The 19,503-nt window shown below is 38.8% G+C and overlaps 1 pseudogene; it reads right to left on the bottom strand.

Moving 5' to 3' along the window:
* Positions 1-11,935: 11,935 nt before the first annotated feature.
* Positions 11,936-19,222, bottom strand: LOC112869855 (calcyclin-binding protein pseudogene; annotated as a pseudogene).
* Positions 19,223-19,503: the final 281 nt, after the last annotated feature.

The raw sequence follows: 19,503 nt of genomic DNA, 5'->3' as shown, positions 1-19,503 counted from the left end.
GTTGACCATAATACTGATAACATAACTGATTAACACCTATTTTGTGTATATATTATATACTATAGTTTTACAATAAAGTGAAAGAAGAGAAAATGGTAAGGAAATCATGAGAAAAATACATTGACAGTACTGTGCTGTATTTATCCAAAAAAAATCCACATGTAAGTGGACCCTCACAGTTCAAACCCATGTTGTTCAAGAGTTGACGGTGTACACATAAAACAGTACCTCATTCTTTTTGTATTAATTTCATTCTTTTTGAAATTAAAAAAAAAACATTAAAAAAACCCTTTAAGGTTTATTTATTTTTGAGACAGAGCATGAACGGGGGAAGGGCAGAGAGAGGGAGACACAGAATCAGAAGCAGGCTCCAGGCTCTGAGCCATCAGCCCAGAGCCTGACACGGGGCTCGAACTCACGGACAGTGAGATTGTAACCTGAGCTGAAGTCGGATGCTTAACCGACTGAGCCACCCAGGTGCCCTAAAGGGTTTTTTTTTTTTTTAATGTTTCTTAGAAAAGTTTGTTTTCCTCCTTTTCTAAGTTTTGGTCTTAATATATATCTCTGTATGCCAAATATAATATTACCTTAGGTTTTTTTGTTAAAAATGCTTTCCCAATGTGTTGCATGCCTTTTACTGTGTATTGTTTTGTTTTATATTTTTAAGTAGAGAAAATGTGGGCTTTTTAAGATCATTTTTATGTGAGAAGTCAAGTCTATTAGTCTTCTCTTTCATTGCCTCTAGGCTAACAAATCCTTTCCCATCCCTGGATCAGATAACATTCATCTATATTTCTATCATTTTCATGTTTTGTTGACATTTAGTGTTTTAATCCATCAGAAAATAGATGATCTTTTAGTAACAGAAAACTTGAAAACATTTTCTAATTTTAGATGTAATTAATAATCCTACCCTTTATTATTGATTTGTTTTGCCTCCTTTTCAGGCATTAAATCTTATTTGCATCAAGTTATTTTTCTAAATTATCTACTGATTCATTTATCTACCAGTACCATGCAGATCTAATTGCTATAGTTTTATAAGAGATGCTAACATTCAGTAGAATCCAGGGAAGGTTGCTTCTGCCTCATTATATTTTTTTTCCAGCATTTTTTAGTGCTGTTCTTCTCATATGTATGTTCTTCCACATGATGTTAAAAAGATATTTTGGCAATTTTCAAGGAAAAAATATCCTGTTGGAATTTTTATTACATTAAAACTGAAATTTGGAAAGAATTGACATTTTCACATAAATCCTGCTTCCCTTCAAGAACATTTTATATCTACATTGTCACAATTCTATTATATCTCAGTTGAGTTTTATAATTTACTCCATAGAGATTCCCACATTTCATTTTATTGTTATTCATAGACTTTTTCTCCCTTTTATTACTATTGTGAACAGAATCTTTTTCTCACTGTTACTGCTAACTGGTTATTGCCTTAGAGATTAGCCACAATAATATTAACCCAGAAAACGTTTAAAGCAAGTATTACCAAGTGCTCTTTTCAACAAAAGAGAAATAAATTTCTATAAAGTATTCATAATGCATGTAACTCTAAGAATGGAAAAATATCTCATGGATTGGAAGAATATCATTAAAATGTGTATACTACCCAAAGCAATCTACACATTAAATGCCATCCCTAATCAAAATAACACCAGCATTCTTCACAGGGCTAGAACAATCCTAAAATTTGTATGGAACCATAAAAGACCCCTAAGAGCCAAAATAATGTTGAAAAAGAAAACCAAAGCTGGAAGTATCACAATTCCAGAATTCAAGCTGTATTACAAAGTTTTAACCATCAAGACAGCAAAGTGGCACAAAAACAGACACATAGACCAATGGAACAGAATAGAGAACCCAGAAATGGACCCACAAATGTATGGCCAACTAATCTTTGACAAAGGAGGAAAGAATATCCAATGGAATAAGGACAGTCTCTTCAGAAAATGGCGTTGGAAAAACTGGACAGCAGCAAACAGAAGAATGAAATTGGACCACTTTCTTACCCCATACAGAAAAGGAAACTCAAAATGGATGAAAGACCTAATTGTGAGACAGGAAACCACCAAAATCCTACAGGAGAAAACAGGCAGCAACCTCTTTGACCTCAGCCACAGGAACTTCTTACTAGATGTGTCTCCAGAAGCAAGGGAAACAAAAGCAAAGATGAACTACTGGAACCTCATCGAGATAAAAGGCTTCTGTACTGCAAAGGAAACAATCAACAAAACTACAAGGCAATGGATGGAATGGGAGAAGATATTTGCTAACAACGTATCAGATAAAGGGTTAGTATCCAAAATCTATAAAGAACTTATCAAACTCAACACCTAAAAAAACAAATGATCCAGTGAAGATATGGGCAGAAGACATTAATACACACTTTTCCAAAGACAACATTCAGATGGCGAACAGACACATGAAAAGATGCTCAATACCACTCATCATCAGGGAAATACAAATCAAAACCACAGTGAGAGACTACCTCACATCTGTCAATGGCTAAAATTAGCAACTCAGGAAACAACAGATGTTGGCAAGGATGCAGAGAAAAGAGAACCCTTTTGCACTGTTGGTGGGAAAGCAAACTGGTGCAGCTACTCTGGAAAACAGTATGGAGGTTCCTCAAAAAATTAAAAATAGACCTACCCTACGAACAACAATTGCACTCCTAAGTATTTATCCAAAGGATACAAAAATGCTGATTCAAAAGGGAACATGCACCCCAATGTTTACAGCAGTACTGTAAACAATAGCCAAAGTATGGAAAAAGCCCACATGTCTCAACTGATGAATGGATACAGAAAAAATGGTATATAATGTATATATATTATATATAATACACACACACACATACACACACACAATGGAATATCAAAAATGAAATCTTGCCATTTGCAACATGGATGAAACTAGTATCAATGCTAAGTGAAATAAGTCAATTAAAGAAAGACAAATACCATATGATTTCTATTCATACGTGTAACTTAAACACAACATAGATGAACATAGGGGAAGGGAAGGAAAAATAAGATAAAAACAGAAGAAGGTAAACCATAAGAGACTCAACTACAGAGAACAGACTGTTGGTGGAGGGGAGGTGGGTGGGGGCATGGGTTAAATGGGTGATGGGTATTAAGAGGGCACTTTTGGGATGCACACTGGGTTTTACCGGTGATGAATCACTAAATTCTACTCCTGCCACCAAAGAAATTTAAAAAAAAAAAAAAAAAAAAGTCTTGCTGATCAACCCTCTAAAATAAACTGTGCATACTCCTATGTAATTCAATAAGTTGATTTGCTCAATTGCTTAGGCCATAATTTTTATATATAGGGTAATGCCTACTAAACTGTTAGCAAAAATTATTTCAGAGCAATTATTCTAACAATTAGGTATCAGAGCCAGCTTTCTACTGAGATTTCTCCTAGTCTATAAAAATGAAAGCATGAGAAAGCATGAGATCTGTATAAAGGAGATTGCTTCATGTTCTCTTCTCAATAACAGGGTGAAATGGAGAGAAAGGGATATGGGTCCACATCATTTGAAAATGCTGTAAAGGCTCTAAGATACATATGCCCTAAAGAAAAAAATACCAGAATGTGTCTTCATTTTAATTCTACGAAAATGAATTTCTTCAGACTGTCATGAGCATCAATGGTTGAAGGTGAGAAAACTTCAACTCAATCAAGCTCTAGACCAAACTGACTCACACGATTAGAAAGTCCACGAGTAGACAAGGCATACTCATGTTTCTTTCCTCCACAGCCCTCCTCGTCCTCTACTTGATTCTTCCTTTTGGTTCTGCTTTTCTACGCTTCTCTTTGCATATTGACTTCATTCCCAGTGTCAACAAATAGGGTTTATCTCCACCCCTGGAATTCATGTGCCTTCCCACGTACTTGCTACCCATTTCCCATTCTGCCTAATAAACTTATTAACATAAGGAACCGATGTGAAGTTCTGCATGGTGTCCAGATAGTCTAAGTCCCTTCATACTGTATTATAACAGATGGAAGGAGAGTTAGCATAGTCCTCTGGCAAGATCACAAATATATACTGTTATCTAGTCCACATGAGTGAAAACTGATTCTGATCCTTTTCTTGATAAGGATGAAAAGACATTCACCATATTGATGGCTGCATACATAGTTCTGAGGCTGTGTTCATCTGCTCTAGCAAGAAGTATGTCTGGCAAAGCCACCACAACTGATGCTACTACTTGATTGTAGCTGCAGTAGTCCATGATCATCTGCCAGAAACCATTTCATTGTCAAGACTGGTGAACTAGGGGCACCTGGGTGGCTCAGTCGGTTAAGCGTCTGACCTCAGCTCAGGTCACAATCTCACGGTCCGTGAGTTCGAGCCCCGCGTTGGGCTCTGGGTGTTGGGCTCTGGGCTGAAGCAGGCCTGGAGCCTGCTTCTGATTCTGTGTCTCCCTCTCTCTCTGCCCCTCCCCCATTCATGCTGTCTCAAAAATAAGTAAATGTTAAAAAAATTTAATTAAAAAAAAAAACTGGTGAACTAAATGAGGATTTGATGAAGACCATTTCTGCCTTTTTTAAGTTTGGAGAAAGGCATTAATATCAGAAACAACTCTAGGTTGTAATATTGTGTTTTTATTTACTCTCTTGGCCAAGACGTAGGACAGTTTTTTTAGGCTTCCCCCACATGACAGCTCTTAACCATAGGCCAAGAAACAGGAGAGTGCTACCAACTTCCAAGTATGTCCATTCCAATAAAACCTTTCTAATTTTCAAATGTAAACATTTAAAGCTAAAACATTCCCTCTATACATGACATCAGCTGCATCTTCCAATGTGTTGTATTTTCATTTTTAATTAGTTTGAAATATTTCCTAGGGTTTTTCTGGGGTTTCCCCAGTATTGGGTTATCTGAGTAAATAGCCATCATCCCTTTGAAAGAGAATGGAGAAATTCCTTAACGTTTACACTTGTCATAGCACTTCAACATTTTCCCTCGGGGGAATCACCTTCTTCAGGCAATGGCTTCTGTGTCTGAGACTTGACTCCGTCCAAAAATTGGGTAAGGATAGTGACATTTTATTTGGTTAATTGGGATCAGCCTCTTGATGATCCATCCCTAATTTCTCTTAATAGTATCAAGTCTGTAATGCTCTTGTTAATCGTCATCTACTCGGACCCCAATAACACTGTGTGCTAGAAACCATCTCCATAGCTCTCTGAAGTTCAGGCCCACCTCACTACCGCTCCAACCCCACTGCTCCTTACAATAATGGCCCGCATCTTGTTTCAGATGGTTAAGCAGGGCCCACCTAGCCCCTGTCAAGGACAGTTCTGTAACAGCATCTCCTATCATCAGTTCCGACATACAAAACTTCTCACCAGAGGCCTTGCCAATCCTGTGAGGAGCTCTAGACCCGGGTTGGACTTTCAGACTTATCCCAAGTTGCAACAAGTTGTCCAGGCCTTTGTACCCCTGCATTGACCAGTCACTGAATTCAGTCTGCTGCCCCTGTCCCCCACCTGCAGAAGAAGGTGTCACTTTTGGTGAAGCATCTACCTTCAGCCTGAAACCCCCAGAGAGATGCAGCTGTGAGCTGTGACAAGCCAGCATTCCTGGAAGCTAGGGGAATGAGTGCTTCAGTCCAGAACAGGGATATGGTTGGTACATCACAGCATCCACCACAGTAACATACATTTGAGAAATGATTAATAAGATAAAAGGCCTATAGTTTGGGGAGAGTGGAGGAGTAGAGGATTTTGTTTTTAACTGACTTAATGACACTCTAGCTCAAACCAGCTGAAGCCATTTCCATAGAGCTAATAAAAATAAACTCAGGTGAGGAGACATAGTTTCTAAGTTGTCACTGAATCTCTCTCAAGGCAGGACACCTTCTCCAGATACTTTCTTTACTTTTATGAAGAACTAGAGTAATTGGATTGCACATTGGAGGCCTAAAAGTGCAAAGCCTGCTCACAGATGTATTTTGATGGGTACCCAGTATTTCTAAAAATCAGATTAGTTGCAAACAGTTAAAACCAATAAATCTCACGAAAATCAGATTGTTTACTTCTCTTGAAAAAAAGATCTAGAAACACTGGTCAAACAAGAGTACATTCTCAGGAATAGACTTCATTCTCCCCTTTGTTCCACTCAATGGCTGGAACCCCAGCTAACCTGGCCAGTCTCCTGGTAAAGGCACTTTTGATGGCCTGTGGCATAACAGATTTAAGTTGGCAGAGGTTCGGGTTGCAGTAAGTTTGCACCACTGAGCAACTGCGAGCCTGCAGTATATTTTTTATTTCCTGGAGTTTCAGAACATCACTAGAATTTGCAAATACCTTAATCCACTGAATTCTTCTTGACCCTTTATCTCCAAAGGTCAACCATGTGAACAGACAGTCTGGGACAACTATGCCCACAGTGAAAAGAAGACCTTGTAACTTATCAGCCAGTCCAGACTATCCACTTTTGGATGCAGCTGTAAACAGAAATGAATTATTCTACGCCCCATAAGGCTGGCTTCCAGATTAGATATTTTTAAGTTTCACCCAGATCATAATCCTACCCTACCATTCAATATTAAAAGCTATTTTCTAAGGACTTGGCCATTTTAAATGTGTGTATCTTTACCTAAAGAATATCCCATAGAATAATCCTCCTGCTCATTTACTCCAAAGCATAATATGGCATTCGGATCTCCAAGAATCAAATCTCTTGCAAAATATGTAGAATGGGCCAGTGAACTTTGTGTGACCATCTGCTCAAATAGACAGCAAGCACCCTGACAAAAGGGAATATAAGTATTAAGAGCAATCACACCTAGATGACCGGAGAACCAAATAAGGAAAGCAGAAGTTTCCTATCACTCACACCAGGGACTCAGAAACAACCACCCTAAGGTTGAGGGTGGGGGACAGGGGATAGTAGTAACTTTCATTTCTAACAAAATATTGTACTGTCTTTTCCCCCCAGCACCCAAGAAAGACATCAAGTCTAAACCTTGATTACAGTCTATAACACAAATCTACTGATATTACCAGCACTCCAAAAGCAAACCATCTATATGAAAACCCTGAAGACCTTTAATCATGGGGGATCAGCTAGAGGGTTCCTAATAATCGTTCTTTTTTTTGGCGGTAATGGGTTTGGTGACAGCGAGCAGAACAAAGGGAAAGAGGGGATGGTGACAGCCTGGGAAGAACAAGCTGAATGCTGAGGTAAGAATAGAAGGTTCCTAACATTGGACACTCTCCAATGATAAGATAAATCCATCTCACCGGCGTCGTGTGGGAATGAGGTAATCAAAATTATGCTATGGCTTATTATGCATAGAATGAACAGATGTTTTCACTCTCCTCTGAAGAGCCAACAAGTAGGGAAGGGCACACGCTGCAGCACAAAGGATGTAACTGTGTTTGTGCATCCACGACACCTACTGAAGCCAAGTCTCTCGGGAACAGGGTCAGGATTTGGCATCTTTAGCAAGCACCAGAGGTGAATCAAATAGAGATGGTCTTCACACCATATTTCCATAAACCCTGAACATAAGTGAACCAAAGGAAGACCTTTCTAGAAGTCGGGAGTGAAGTGATAAAAGGGATTACCAAAGACACAGAACAGAAATCCTGATTAGTGGACCTGTACATAGTTCTGGGAGACACAACAAGGGAAGTTTGAGGCAAAAGTGTTATTTTTTTTAGAATAAAACCTCACTGGCTATATCAGCAGGAGGTCAAGAAGTAAACACTAGAGTGGAAAGAGGTCTAAACTGAGCTTCCTGGGAAGTGCCGGTCTCCCACCAGCTCTAACTGGCAGAGTAAACTTCCACAATTGCTTTACTCTGCACTTCTTTAGGTACAGTTTTCTTCATAAATAAAATGAGATTAGCCTAGAATTTCTAGGTGCCCCTACTTTTATTTATTTTCAGAGAGACAGAGATGGCACAAGTGGGAGAGGGACAGAGAGAGGGAGAGAGAGAGAGAATCCCAAGCAGGCTCCTTGCTGTCAACACAGAGCCTAGTGTGGGGCTCGAACTCACCACACTCCAAGATCATGACCTGAGCCTAAAGCAAAAGTTGGATGCTTAACTGCCTAAGCCACCTGGGTGCCCCAGTTTTCTACTGCTTTATAACAAATTACCACAAACTCAGTGACTTTATTTTTTTTTAATTTTTTTTTTTAACGTTTATTTATTTTTGAGACAGAGACAGAGCATGAACGGGGGAGGGTCAGACAGAGAGGAAGACACAGAATCAAACAGGCTCCAGGCTCTGAGCAGTCAACACAGAGCCCGACGTGGGGCTCAAACTCACGGACCACGAGATCATAACCTGAGCTGAAGTCGGACGCTTAAACCGACTGAGCCACCCAGGCGCCCCTCCACAAACTCAGTGACTTTAAACACAGGTTTACTCTCTCACCATTTCTGGAAGCTAGAAGTCCAGGCCTAGCAAAGCTCATAGTGTCACCAGGCTGAGACCAAGAGGTCAGCCCGGAGTGTTTTTTTTTTTTCCTAACCTAGAGGTCAGAGTCTTCCTCTGTTATAGACTCAACTTTGTCCCCAAAGAATTCCTACATTGAAGTTCTCACCCCCGGTGTGACTGTATTTGAAGAATGAAACTTTAGGGAGGTAATTAAGCTTAAATGCTATCATAGGGTACAGTCCTCATCTGATAGGGCTGGTGTTCTTCTAAAAGGAAGAGGCAACAGGAACCTCTCAGTTGCTCCCTGCCCTCCGCCCCTCACTATGCCAAATGCCCATATGAAGAAACAATGAGAAGGCAGCCATCTGCAGGCCAGGAAGAGAGACCTCACCAGAAACTAACCCTGCCAACATCATCATTTCCAGAACCATAAGGAAATACTTTTCTGTCATTTAAGACACCCAGTCTGTGGCATCCTATTATGGCAGCCCTACCAGGCTGATACATCTTTCAAGCCCACATGGTTGTGACAGAATTCAGTTTCTTGTGGTTTTAAGACTGAAGTCCCGGTTTCCTTGCTGGCTGTCAGCCAGAAGCTATTCTCAGCTCCTACAATCCACCTGCATTCCTTGCCATGTAGTCCCTCATACCTTCAAGTTAGCAATAAAGAAGTTATTGCACAATGAATCTCCCTCATGCTTCAAATCTTTGACTTCCTCAGTCTCTAACCCATAGGCCCAGATTTTAAAAGCTCACTAAAATGGGGTGCCTGAATGACTCAGTCGTTAGGCATCTGATTTCAACTCAGGTCATGATCTCACAGTTTGTGAGTTCAAGCCCCGCATCGGGCTCTGGGCTTGGAGCTTGGATAACTCAGAGCTTGGAGCCCGCTTCAGATTCTGTGTCTGTCTGCTCCTCCACCACTTGCACTCTCTCGCATGGTCTCAAAAATAAATAAGCATTAAAAAAATTTTTCTTAAGCTCACTAAATGGACAATGTGATTACATCAGCTCCACCTAATAAACTATCCATTCTAAGGTCATTTAATTTGTGACCTACCTTAGTTACATTTGGAAAATCTCTGTAAGCACCACCAACATTAGTGCTTGATTCAACAGTTGAGAGAAGTTGTATGTACAACAGGGTCCAGGAATCTTGGGAGCCATATTAGAATTCTACCTACCACACCCCTTCAAATCAACTAAGTGCTAATGTTTTATAATTGTAGGATGTAAAGATTTTAATCACTCATTATATTTCATGAGAGTACACATTTATAATGTCATGTTCCTGGAAAACCTGGACGTATTACATTGTATCATCATAAAGTTTCTGGTTTTATATGTTTCCCCTTAAAATGTAATTTGTGGTCATTGTCTTTTTCATAAGGAGATTAAATAGACTGTAATTAAAGTTTGTTTTAAAAACTTAAGAACAGGTAAAAAATACACTTGGACTATTAACTTTCATCTATAAAAGATTAAAACTAAAGATAGTTTTTCAACATTTCTTTAGCTGAGAAGCTCTTTAATCAAGCGAAATCTTATACAGAAGTTCAAATAACAAGTAGGCTATTCCTCTGAAGTGAAAGGAGATCCCATTTGGCCCACACTAAAAATAGAGGCATATCTGTATGGAACAGAATCCTACTCCTTCACTTTACTGAAACTTTCAAGTTTAAAGACCATATACCTCATCTAAGCCTATGTATTAAAATCACTAGTAAAGTCAAGCCTTAGAACTCAGATTTCCCACCTCTTGGTTTAATGGTCTTTACGGTTCAGCATGTGTAACAAACTGTAGTTCTCTCCCTGATCCTTTCTACCATGCATAGTTGGAAAAGTGGAGTCAGCCCACTTCCAGGGATGAAATCCAACTGTGATTTCACAATTGGGGACAGTGGTCCCCTTACCTTTGCCACAGTTAATTGGTTAAGGTCAACTAGACCTAAACCACTTTTTGAGTAGTATATTTATTCATTTTTGAGATGGAGATAGAGTAAGGGAGGGGCAGAGAGGGAGAGAGAGAATCCCAAGCAGACTCTGCAACATCAGCATGAAGCCCAATGCAGGGCTTGAACCCACCAACCATGAGATCATGACCCAAGCTGAAACTAAGAGTTGGGCGCTTACCCAACTGAGCCACCCAAGTGCCCCATGAATAGTATTAAGTCAAAGGTAAATGATTCAGAAATGAGCACATTCAGGCCATTTACTCTTGAGGGTAAGTGAAGATACCTCCCTCTTCTCAGAGAGTCAATAGAAGCCTGTCCTCACAAAGACTGATGCTTAGCTTTGACATATCTCAGTATCAAGTTGAGATAATCAGTCCCTGATCTCACTGTCCTCTGGGAGCAAAAGTAAATCATCACTGGAGAAAGAGAACACAGTCCAGAGCCTCAACTGCTCATTATAATTTTTTATATACTATATATAACATTTAATCTAAGATTAAAAGGCATCAAAAAGATAATTACCTGAAAATTAAGGGTGGTGAAATTTAGGTGAAAATTAAGACAACAAAACAGACTCCTAGGAAATCCAGACACTGAACTTATCAGACATAAAATTTAAAATAGCCCTGGCTGATGCATTCAATATAAAAAAGCAAAATGGAAAATTTCACAGCTGAAGAAGATTTTTTTAAAAAATAAAATAGAAATTTAGAAACTGAAAAACACAGAATTAGTCAACTTAAAATAGAATTAAGGTCAAGAAGATAATTCAAAAGAAAATATCCAGTGGATATGAAGACTCAGTATCATCAGTTCTTCCCAACTTTGTCTATAGATGCAACATCATCCCAAACAAAATTTCAGCATTTTGTGGACAGGCTGATTTTAAAGTTTATGGAGAGATAAAAGATCCAGAAGAGTCAAAACAATAATGAAAAAGAACAAAGCTGAAGGACTGACATTACCCAATGTCAAAATTTACTATAAAGCTACAGTAACCAAGTAAGTGTGGTATTAACAAAATAACTTTAAAAAATAAGTAACAGAATAGAGAGCCCGGATATAGGCCCACAGAAATATATTTAACTGATATTTTTACAAGTAGCAAAGGCAATACAGTGGGGGAAAAAAAAGTTTTGTGTTTTTTTAATGCAAAAATCCAGGCTTTATTTTTACTTATTCTTACATTGGTGGGTGGTGATGTCAGGAACTTACAGGCAAACAAGAACTTTTGTTTTCTACCTCTTAGTTGAACAAAAATACACACAATGTGGCATTATCATTAGGCAAGACTTGCTTTTTTACATTTCACATAAGAACACAGTATCCTTTTTTGAAAAAAATGCCCAGATTACTAAGGAAATCACCTTTGGGGGAAGTGTTTAATAAGCATATTTAAATAAATCCTCCAGTAGGAAATGGAAGAATTCATTGCCTTTACTTAGAAGAAGGCTATGTAAGTAGTTATCTGTCAAATTTATCTCTGCAGCTCACTAACAGTTCCTCACTGGAAGGGTCAGTATTTCCACATCACAGTCCCCCAAAATGACTTTCAAGTCTCAAAATTCTGTGTCTCCTTTGGCTTGTTTCTCTCTTGATTCCACCCAGTCTTTAGTAATGGTTCACTTCATATCATCTCCATCTTCAGAAGTTTCTTTAGAACATTCATTAATCCCTCACTAGGATCTGTTTTCAGTGTCATAGGAGGGCTTTTCTTTTTCTTTACATTCTTTTTCAACCTGAGTCAGGTAGTCCCACCACATGTTTTCAGCTTTCTTAACTTTTTTTTGAACTGCCTTCCAGAGATGGGTTTTAAGAGATTGTTCACAATCATGGAGCAAAGCTCTTCCCATTTAGTTTCTTTACCAAGAGATCAGATGACCTCTCTGTGAAATGCACCTACACATTCTCAGTGGGGATTTGATGAACTCCAGTTAAGGTAATGTAGATTTTCACAAACTTATCTGACTGATCCCATTGGTAATTACTGATTTTCACTGTGTAGCCCATTGTAATAGGGGCAATCACAGCATCTGGCTTTTCATAGTCAAGAAGTTCTGCTTTTCTCTCATTTCTGCTGGATCTTGTTCTTGATTTTTGTCTCAATCTTGGATTTTTCAGCCTTAAGGGTATCACGTACTCTTTTTCTAGGGGCCTTTTCCAGCAGCACTTTCACCTCTTCTAGACCTTCCTGTAACTCTTCCAAAGCTGAAGCCACAGTCGGGCTGGGTCAGTCAAGGCCCCAGCTACAGCTGCACAGGGAAGAGAACAGGAAACACCACCCAACCCACTCACTGGGATGCAGGTCCCACCCATGCCAGTCTCAGTACCCACAGCCCGTACGTTCATACTTGACCCTGCTCATCATTCAGCCCCAACAAAGTCTTTAACAAATGGTGCTGGAACAACTAAATATCCACCTACAAATAAATAAATCTATGCATAGACTTTATATACTTTTCACAAAAATTCACTCAAAATGGATCCTATGTCTACATGTTAAATGCAAAACTATAAAACCCCTAGAAGACAAAATAGGAGAAAACCTAGATGATCTCAGATATGGGAATAAGGACTTAGATACAACACCAAAGCCATGATCCATGAAAAATAACTGATGAGCTGGACTTCATTAAAATTAAAAACTTATGCTCCATGCAAGACACCAGCAAGGAAATGAGAAGACAGACCATAGACCGGAAGAAAATATTTATAAAAGACACTTCTGATAGGGGCGCATGAGGGCTCAGTAAGTTAAGCATCCAACTTCAGCTCAGGTCATGATCTTATGGTTCGTGGGTTCAAGCCCTGCGTCGGGCTCTGTGCTGACGGGTGGGATCCCGGAGCCTGCTTCGTATTGTGTCTTCCTCTCTGCCCCTCCCCTGCTCACACTCGGTCTCTCTCAAAAATGAACATTAAAATATACGAAGAATTTTTAAAACGCAATAAAAACAACTTCAATTAAAAATGGGCCAAAGAGGGGCGCCTGGGTGGCGCAGTCGGTTAAGCGTCCGACTTCAGCCAGGTCACGATCTCGCGGTCCGTGAGTTTGAGCCCCGCGTCAGGCTCTGGGCTGATGGCTCAGAGCCTGGAGCCTGTTTCCGATTCTGTGTCTCCCTCTCTCTCTGCCCCTCCCCCGTTCATGCTCTGTCTCTCTCTGTCCCAAAAATAAATAAAAACTTTGAAAAAAAATTTTTTTTTAAAAATGGGCCAAAGAGCTTAACAGCACCTCAGCAAAAAAAAAATATGTAATATATATATATATATATATATATAGACAGATGGCAAATAAGCATATGAAAAGATACTCTACATAGATCATCAGAGAAATGCAAATTAAAACAATGAGGTAGGACTACATGCTCATTACAGTGGCCAAAATCTGGAACAATGACATCAAGTGCTGGCAAGGGCATGGAGCAACAGGTGGGAATGCAAAATTGTACAGCCACTTTAGAAGACAGTTTGGTGGTTTCTTACAAAATCAAACATACTCTTACCATACAACCCAGTAATTGTGCTCCTTGATATTTACTCAAAGGAATTGAAGACTTATTTGCACATAAAAACATGCACATGTACGTTTACAGCAGCTTTCTTCATAGTTGCCAAAACTTAGAAGCAACAAAATGTTTTCCAGTAGGTAAACAGATAAAATGTGGCACACCCAGACAATGGAATATTCAGTGCTAGGAAGAAATTAGCTATCAAGCCATGAAAAAAAAAAAAAAACATGCAGGTAACTTAAATGCATGTTGCCAAAATGAAAAACAATCTGAGAAGTCTCCATACATATTATACCAACTATATGACATTCCAGAAGAGGCAAAACTATGGAGAAAGTAAAAAGATGAGTGGTTGCTAGGGAATGGGATGGGGTTAGAGGGTAAATAGGTAAAACACAGGATTTTTAGGGCAGTGAAAATACTTTGCATGATACTAGAAGATGCACAGATGTCATACATTTGTCTAAACCCATACAACACCAAGAGTGAACCCTAAGGTAAACTATAGACTTTAAGTGTGTCACATAATGATGTGTCACTGTAGATACATCAGTGTAACAAATGTACCACTCTAGTTCAGGTTGTTGATAATGGAGGAGGCCATGCATTCGTAGGGGCAAAGGGATATATGGGAAATCTGCCTTCCGCTCAATTTTGCTGTGAACTTAAAACTGTCTCTCTCACACACACACACACACACACACACACACACACAGACACACACACACGTTTTAAAAAAGAAATACCTGGGCGCCTGGGTGGCACAGTCGGTTGAGCGTCCGACTTCAGCCAGGTCACGATCTCGCGGTCCGTGAGTTCGAGCCCCGCGTCAGGCTCTGGGCTGATGGCTCGGAGCCTGGAGCCTGTTTCCGATTCTGTGTCTCCCTCTCTCTCTGCCCCTCCCCTGTTCATGCTCTGTCTCTCTCTGTCCCAAAAATAAATAAACGTTGAAAAAAAAAATTTAAAAAAAAAAAAAAATATCTGAAATGAATCAGAAAAGAAAAAAGAAAAAATCAACAGTTTAAGACCAAAGGAGTACAAAAAATACATAACACATGTAATTAGGCTCCTGGGGGGGGGGGGGGGAGAGATGGGAATAAAGCAATATTTAGAGTGATACTGCTACAAATTTTCTAAAAATAAAAGACATCAAACCACAGATTCAAAAGATATTACAAATACCAAGTAGGATAAATACCAGGAATATCCTATTGGGGTACATCAGAGTAAGATGTACCTAGTTAATTTACAGAACTAAAACTGCTAAAAATCAAAGGTTTAAAAAAAAAAAAAACGTTTTTAAAGCAGCCAATATAAAACCATTAAAGATTACTTTCAAAATACAAAGACTTGCAAAAACTTTTCAAAAGAAATAATGAAAGCCAGCAGATAACGGAATAATATCCTCAAAGTACTTTAAAATTCTATATACAATAAAAATACCTTTCAAAAGTAAAAATTCAATAAATCCATCATCAAAAACAGAGAACTTAGCACCAGATCTACAAAAGAGGAAGAGCAATTGAAAGAGAAAAGAACTTAAAAGGAATTGGAAAAATATAAAAGACTATAATAGATTTAAAGACAAATATTTAAGTAATTACAATAAATTAGCCTGACTAAATAGTCCAATTAAGAGGCAAACATTGATAGATTTGAAAAACAAAAAATTAAACTCAATTCTGTATTTGTTTTAAATTTTATTAATGTTTATTTATTTTTGACAGAGACAGAGACAGAATGCGAGTGGGTTAGGGGCAGAGAGAGAAGGAGACACAGAATCCGAAAGCAGGCTCCAGGCTCTGAGCTGTCAGCACAGAGCCCGACGCAGGGCACAAACTCACAAGTTGTGAGATCATGACCTAAGCCGAAGTCAGATGCTCAACCGACTGAGCCACCGAGGCGCCCCAATTCTGTATTTTTTTTTTTTTTTTTACAGAAGACATGCCTTAAATACAAAGGGCCTAAAGTAAAAAACTGAAAAAAGATAGACTATACAAAACACTAACCAAAAGAGTTTGTGTACCTATACTAACATCACACAAAGTAAACTTTTTGGCAAGAAGCATTATTGTAAGATGAGGAGGGACATTTCATAATGATAGAAGTACCATTTTGGCACAAAGTTAGAACAATTTTAAACGTGTATACATCTACCAATATAACCTAAAAATGAAATAAGTGTTGACAAAATCAGAAGGACAGATAGGGATGCCTTGGTGTTGGTTCAGCCTCTGACTCTTGATTTCAGCTCAGGTCATGATACCAGGGTTATAGGATCAGGCCCCACATAGGGCTCCGTGCTGAGTGAAGAGCCTGCTTAAAGTTCCTTCTCTCTCTGTGTGTGTGTGTGTGTCTCTCTCTCTCTCTCTCTCTCTCTCTCCTTCTGCCCCTCTCCCGTGCTCATACACACTATAAAATAAAATAAAGAGGAAAAATACACAAACTCACAGTGATACTGGAAGAGTTTAACATACCTTTCTGAACAGTTGATAGAATAAGCAGACCAAAAAAAAAAAAAAAAAAATCCATTAAACAGAAAAAAAAAAAAAAACTTGAAAAACAAAGTGATCTACTTATATAGAACACCAACCCTAGGAACCACAAAGACACATTCATTCCAAGTATATATAGAATATTTACCAAAATAAACCACATGTCAGACCACAGAGCAAGTCTCAATAAATTCCAAAGAACCACTTAGAATATGTTCTCTGATCACAATGAAATTCAATGAGGACTCAACTACAGAAATACAACTAGAAACTATCCTTATTTTTAAAATTAAACAATGTATTTCAAAATCACCCATGAGTCAAAGACATAGGAAATCAGCAAATGAAAATGAAGGCATAAACATATTGAAAAAATATGTAACATGGCTAAATCTGTACTTAGAAAGGAATTTATAGTCGTTATTGAATATATATCTGATAAGAAAGAAATCTGAAGATTATGGGATCCTTAAAAGGATATCAGTCAATGAATTTAGGGCCCACCCTGATCAAATCTGACCTCATTGTAAGTTGATTACATCTGCAAAGATTCATTTCTAAATAAGATCATATTCCTAAGTATTGGGGTTAGGACTTCAACCTAACTTTTGGAGGAACACAATTCAACTTACAACACTAAGTAGTGGAAACAGGGGCCTTTCTTCCACATTTGTGTATAGATTTAATACTATCTCAATCAAAATTTAGGCAGATTTGTCATGGAAATTGATAAGCTGCTTTTATAATTTAGATGGAAATCAAAGAATTAGTTGAGGCAACTTTGAGAAAGAATAAACAAAGTCAAAGGACCTACACACACTCCAGATTGTCTAAAATAAAAAGACTGGCATTGCCAAGTGTTACCAAGAATGGAAGCAATTAGAACGGTCCTGCATGCTACTGGAAGGATAAATTGGAGCAATCACGTAGAATATTGTTTGGTAGTGAGAAAACACAAAGAATCTGACAGTCCAATCATATTTAGAAGAATCAGAGAGCTTGCTCTGTAACAACAGATAATTGCCAAGGAGAAGGGTAATTGTGAGACACAAGCAAAGCAAGAACAGATTGGTGATCACCAACACCACTGTCCACATTCTTCCTTGTCATGTTAGGAGGCTGACAGCAGCGCAGAAGGCCATCACAAATGGGAGCTATTTCAGTTGTGAAACATCAGTATTTTATATTCTGATGATTCAATAGCTTAGGTACTATTTTCTTGGAAATCCTATCCCATTAAGGACACATATACCGGGCTTATTTGCAAAAAGCAATCTAAACTATTCAATGACATACTGCTAAAAAGCATTCCCTAGATAAGAATTCTCACAAGAGTAAATATACCATCAGTGTATTTTCAAGTCTTTCATTAGCATGTTTACAAGAGCATTTACCTGGGTGTTTTTTTTTTCTTTTCTTTCTTTCCCAGGCATCCCCACTAAAGGGAGAAAAATGATTGCAGGAATGCTGCTAGATCTTTCCTTACCAGGCAGGTTTTTTTTTTTTTTTTTTAATTTTATTTATTTTGAGGGAGAGAAAGCAAACAAGCAGGGTAGGGACAGAGAGAGTGGGGAAAAAGGGAATCCCAAGCAGGCTCCACACGGTCAGTGCAGAGCCCAATGTGGGGCTCAAACTCACAATTAGTGAGATCATAACTTGAGCCAAAACCAAGAGTCAGATGCTCAACAGACTGAACCACTCATGCACCTCCCCCCAGGCAGTATTTTTGAAAGCTGAACACATGTATAATATACAATAATTCCACTCCTATATTTCTATTAGAACACAAAAGCATTAAATGTACACCAAAAGGTATGTAGTCTGTATTTGTGGTAGTGAAAATAATCCAAATGTCTATCAACATTAGAAAAGACAAATTGTGATATATTTGTAAATGGAATACTAGATGGCAATGCAAGTTAATTACTTCAGTATCCAACAACATGGATGTATCTTACAAACACAATGTTGAGTACAAGAAATCAGGTGTCAAACAACAGATACCATATAATTCCAGTCAGATAAAGTGCCAAAAAAAAAAAAAAAAAAAAAAAAAAAGGCAAAATTCATCTATGGTGTTAGATGTCAATTGGTAGTTCCTTTAGGAAGCATTTGTTGCTTAGTAGGGGCATGGGAAGGGCTTCTGGGCTGCTGTAATACTCTAGGTCTTTAAATGGGTGGTGGTTACATCGTTGAATTCACACTCTAATAAGTTATTGGTCAGTATAGTTAGGACTTAGGCACTTTTCTGTATGTGTTATAATGAAATTAAAAAAAAAAAAATTTTATGTTTGTTTTTGAGTGGGGTGAGGGGGGAGAGATGGGCAGAGAGCAAGGGAAATCTGAAGCAGGCTCTAGGCTCTGAGCTAGCAGCACAGAGCCCAAGGCAGGGATCGAACCTACAGACTACGAGATCATGACCCGAGCCAAAATCGTATGCTTAACCAACTGAGCCACCCAGGCGCCCCGATCATGAAATTTTAAAGATTTTTATTTTTAATTCCCTGCTCTCCACAAACCAAACAGTCACTATCTCATGAGTGGATGACTTTGCTTCCTACTTCACAGAGAAAGTAGAGATCATCAGTAAAAATGCTTCTTCCTATCCTACCCAACCAATCACTCCCCCTTTCAAACTCATCTGCCCCCAAACCTAATACAGCTTTCCTTCCAAGCACAGGGGAAGAGCTAGCCCACTCCTACCCACAGAAAAGGTCTCCATCTTTGTTCGGGATTACCTCCTTGGGAACATCATGCCATGAAGTGCCCTTCTGTCCTCTTTCTCACAGTTTTGCCCTTCCCAGCAGCATCGACATTTCTCAGCATGTCCCATTATGAAAACCATGTTGTGGTCATCCTAGGGCCCCCACTACTACTGCCCCCCTTCCTCTCCTTTCCTAGCAGAGCTACTTGGAAGATGCACCTGCACTTGTTCTATCTACTCATGGCCTTGCATTCACTATTCACATCCCCACAACCTGATTTTATCCACGTCGTTCCACCAAATACACCCTGACCACCTGCTCGCCAGGTAATAAAATGTGGGTTTCTCAGCCCTGGTCTCAACTCACTTCTCTGAAGTAGTTGGCTGCTTCCTCCTGAAAATGCTGCACATTCCTCTCCAGA

The sequence above is a fragment of the Puma concolor genome, chromosome B1 (genome assembly GCF_028749965.1).
Source record: "Puma concolor isolate L17-30 chromosome B1, mPumCon1.1.hap2, whole genome shotgun sequence".
Lineage (NCBI taxonomy): Eukaryota > Metazoa > Chordata > Mammalia > Carnivora > Felidae > Puma > Puma concolor.
Note: the sequence above shows the minus strand (reverse complement) of the source record. Positions and strands in the feature narration are given on the sequence as shown.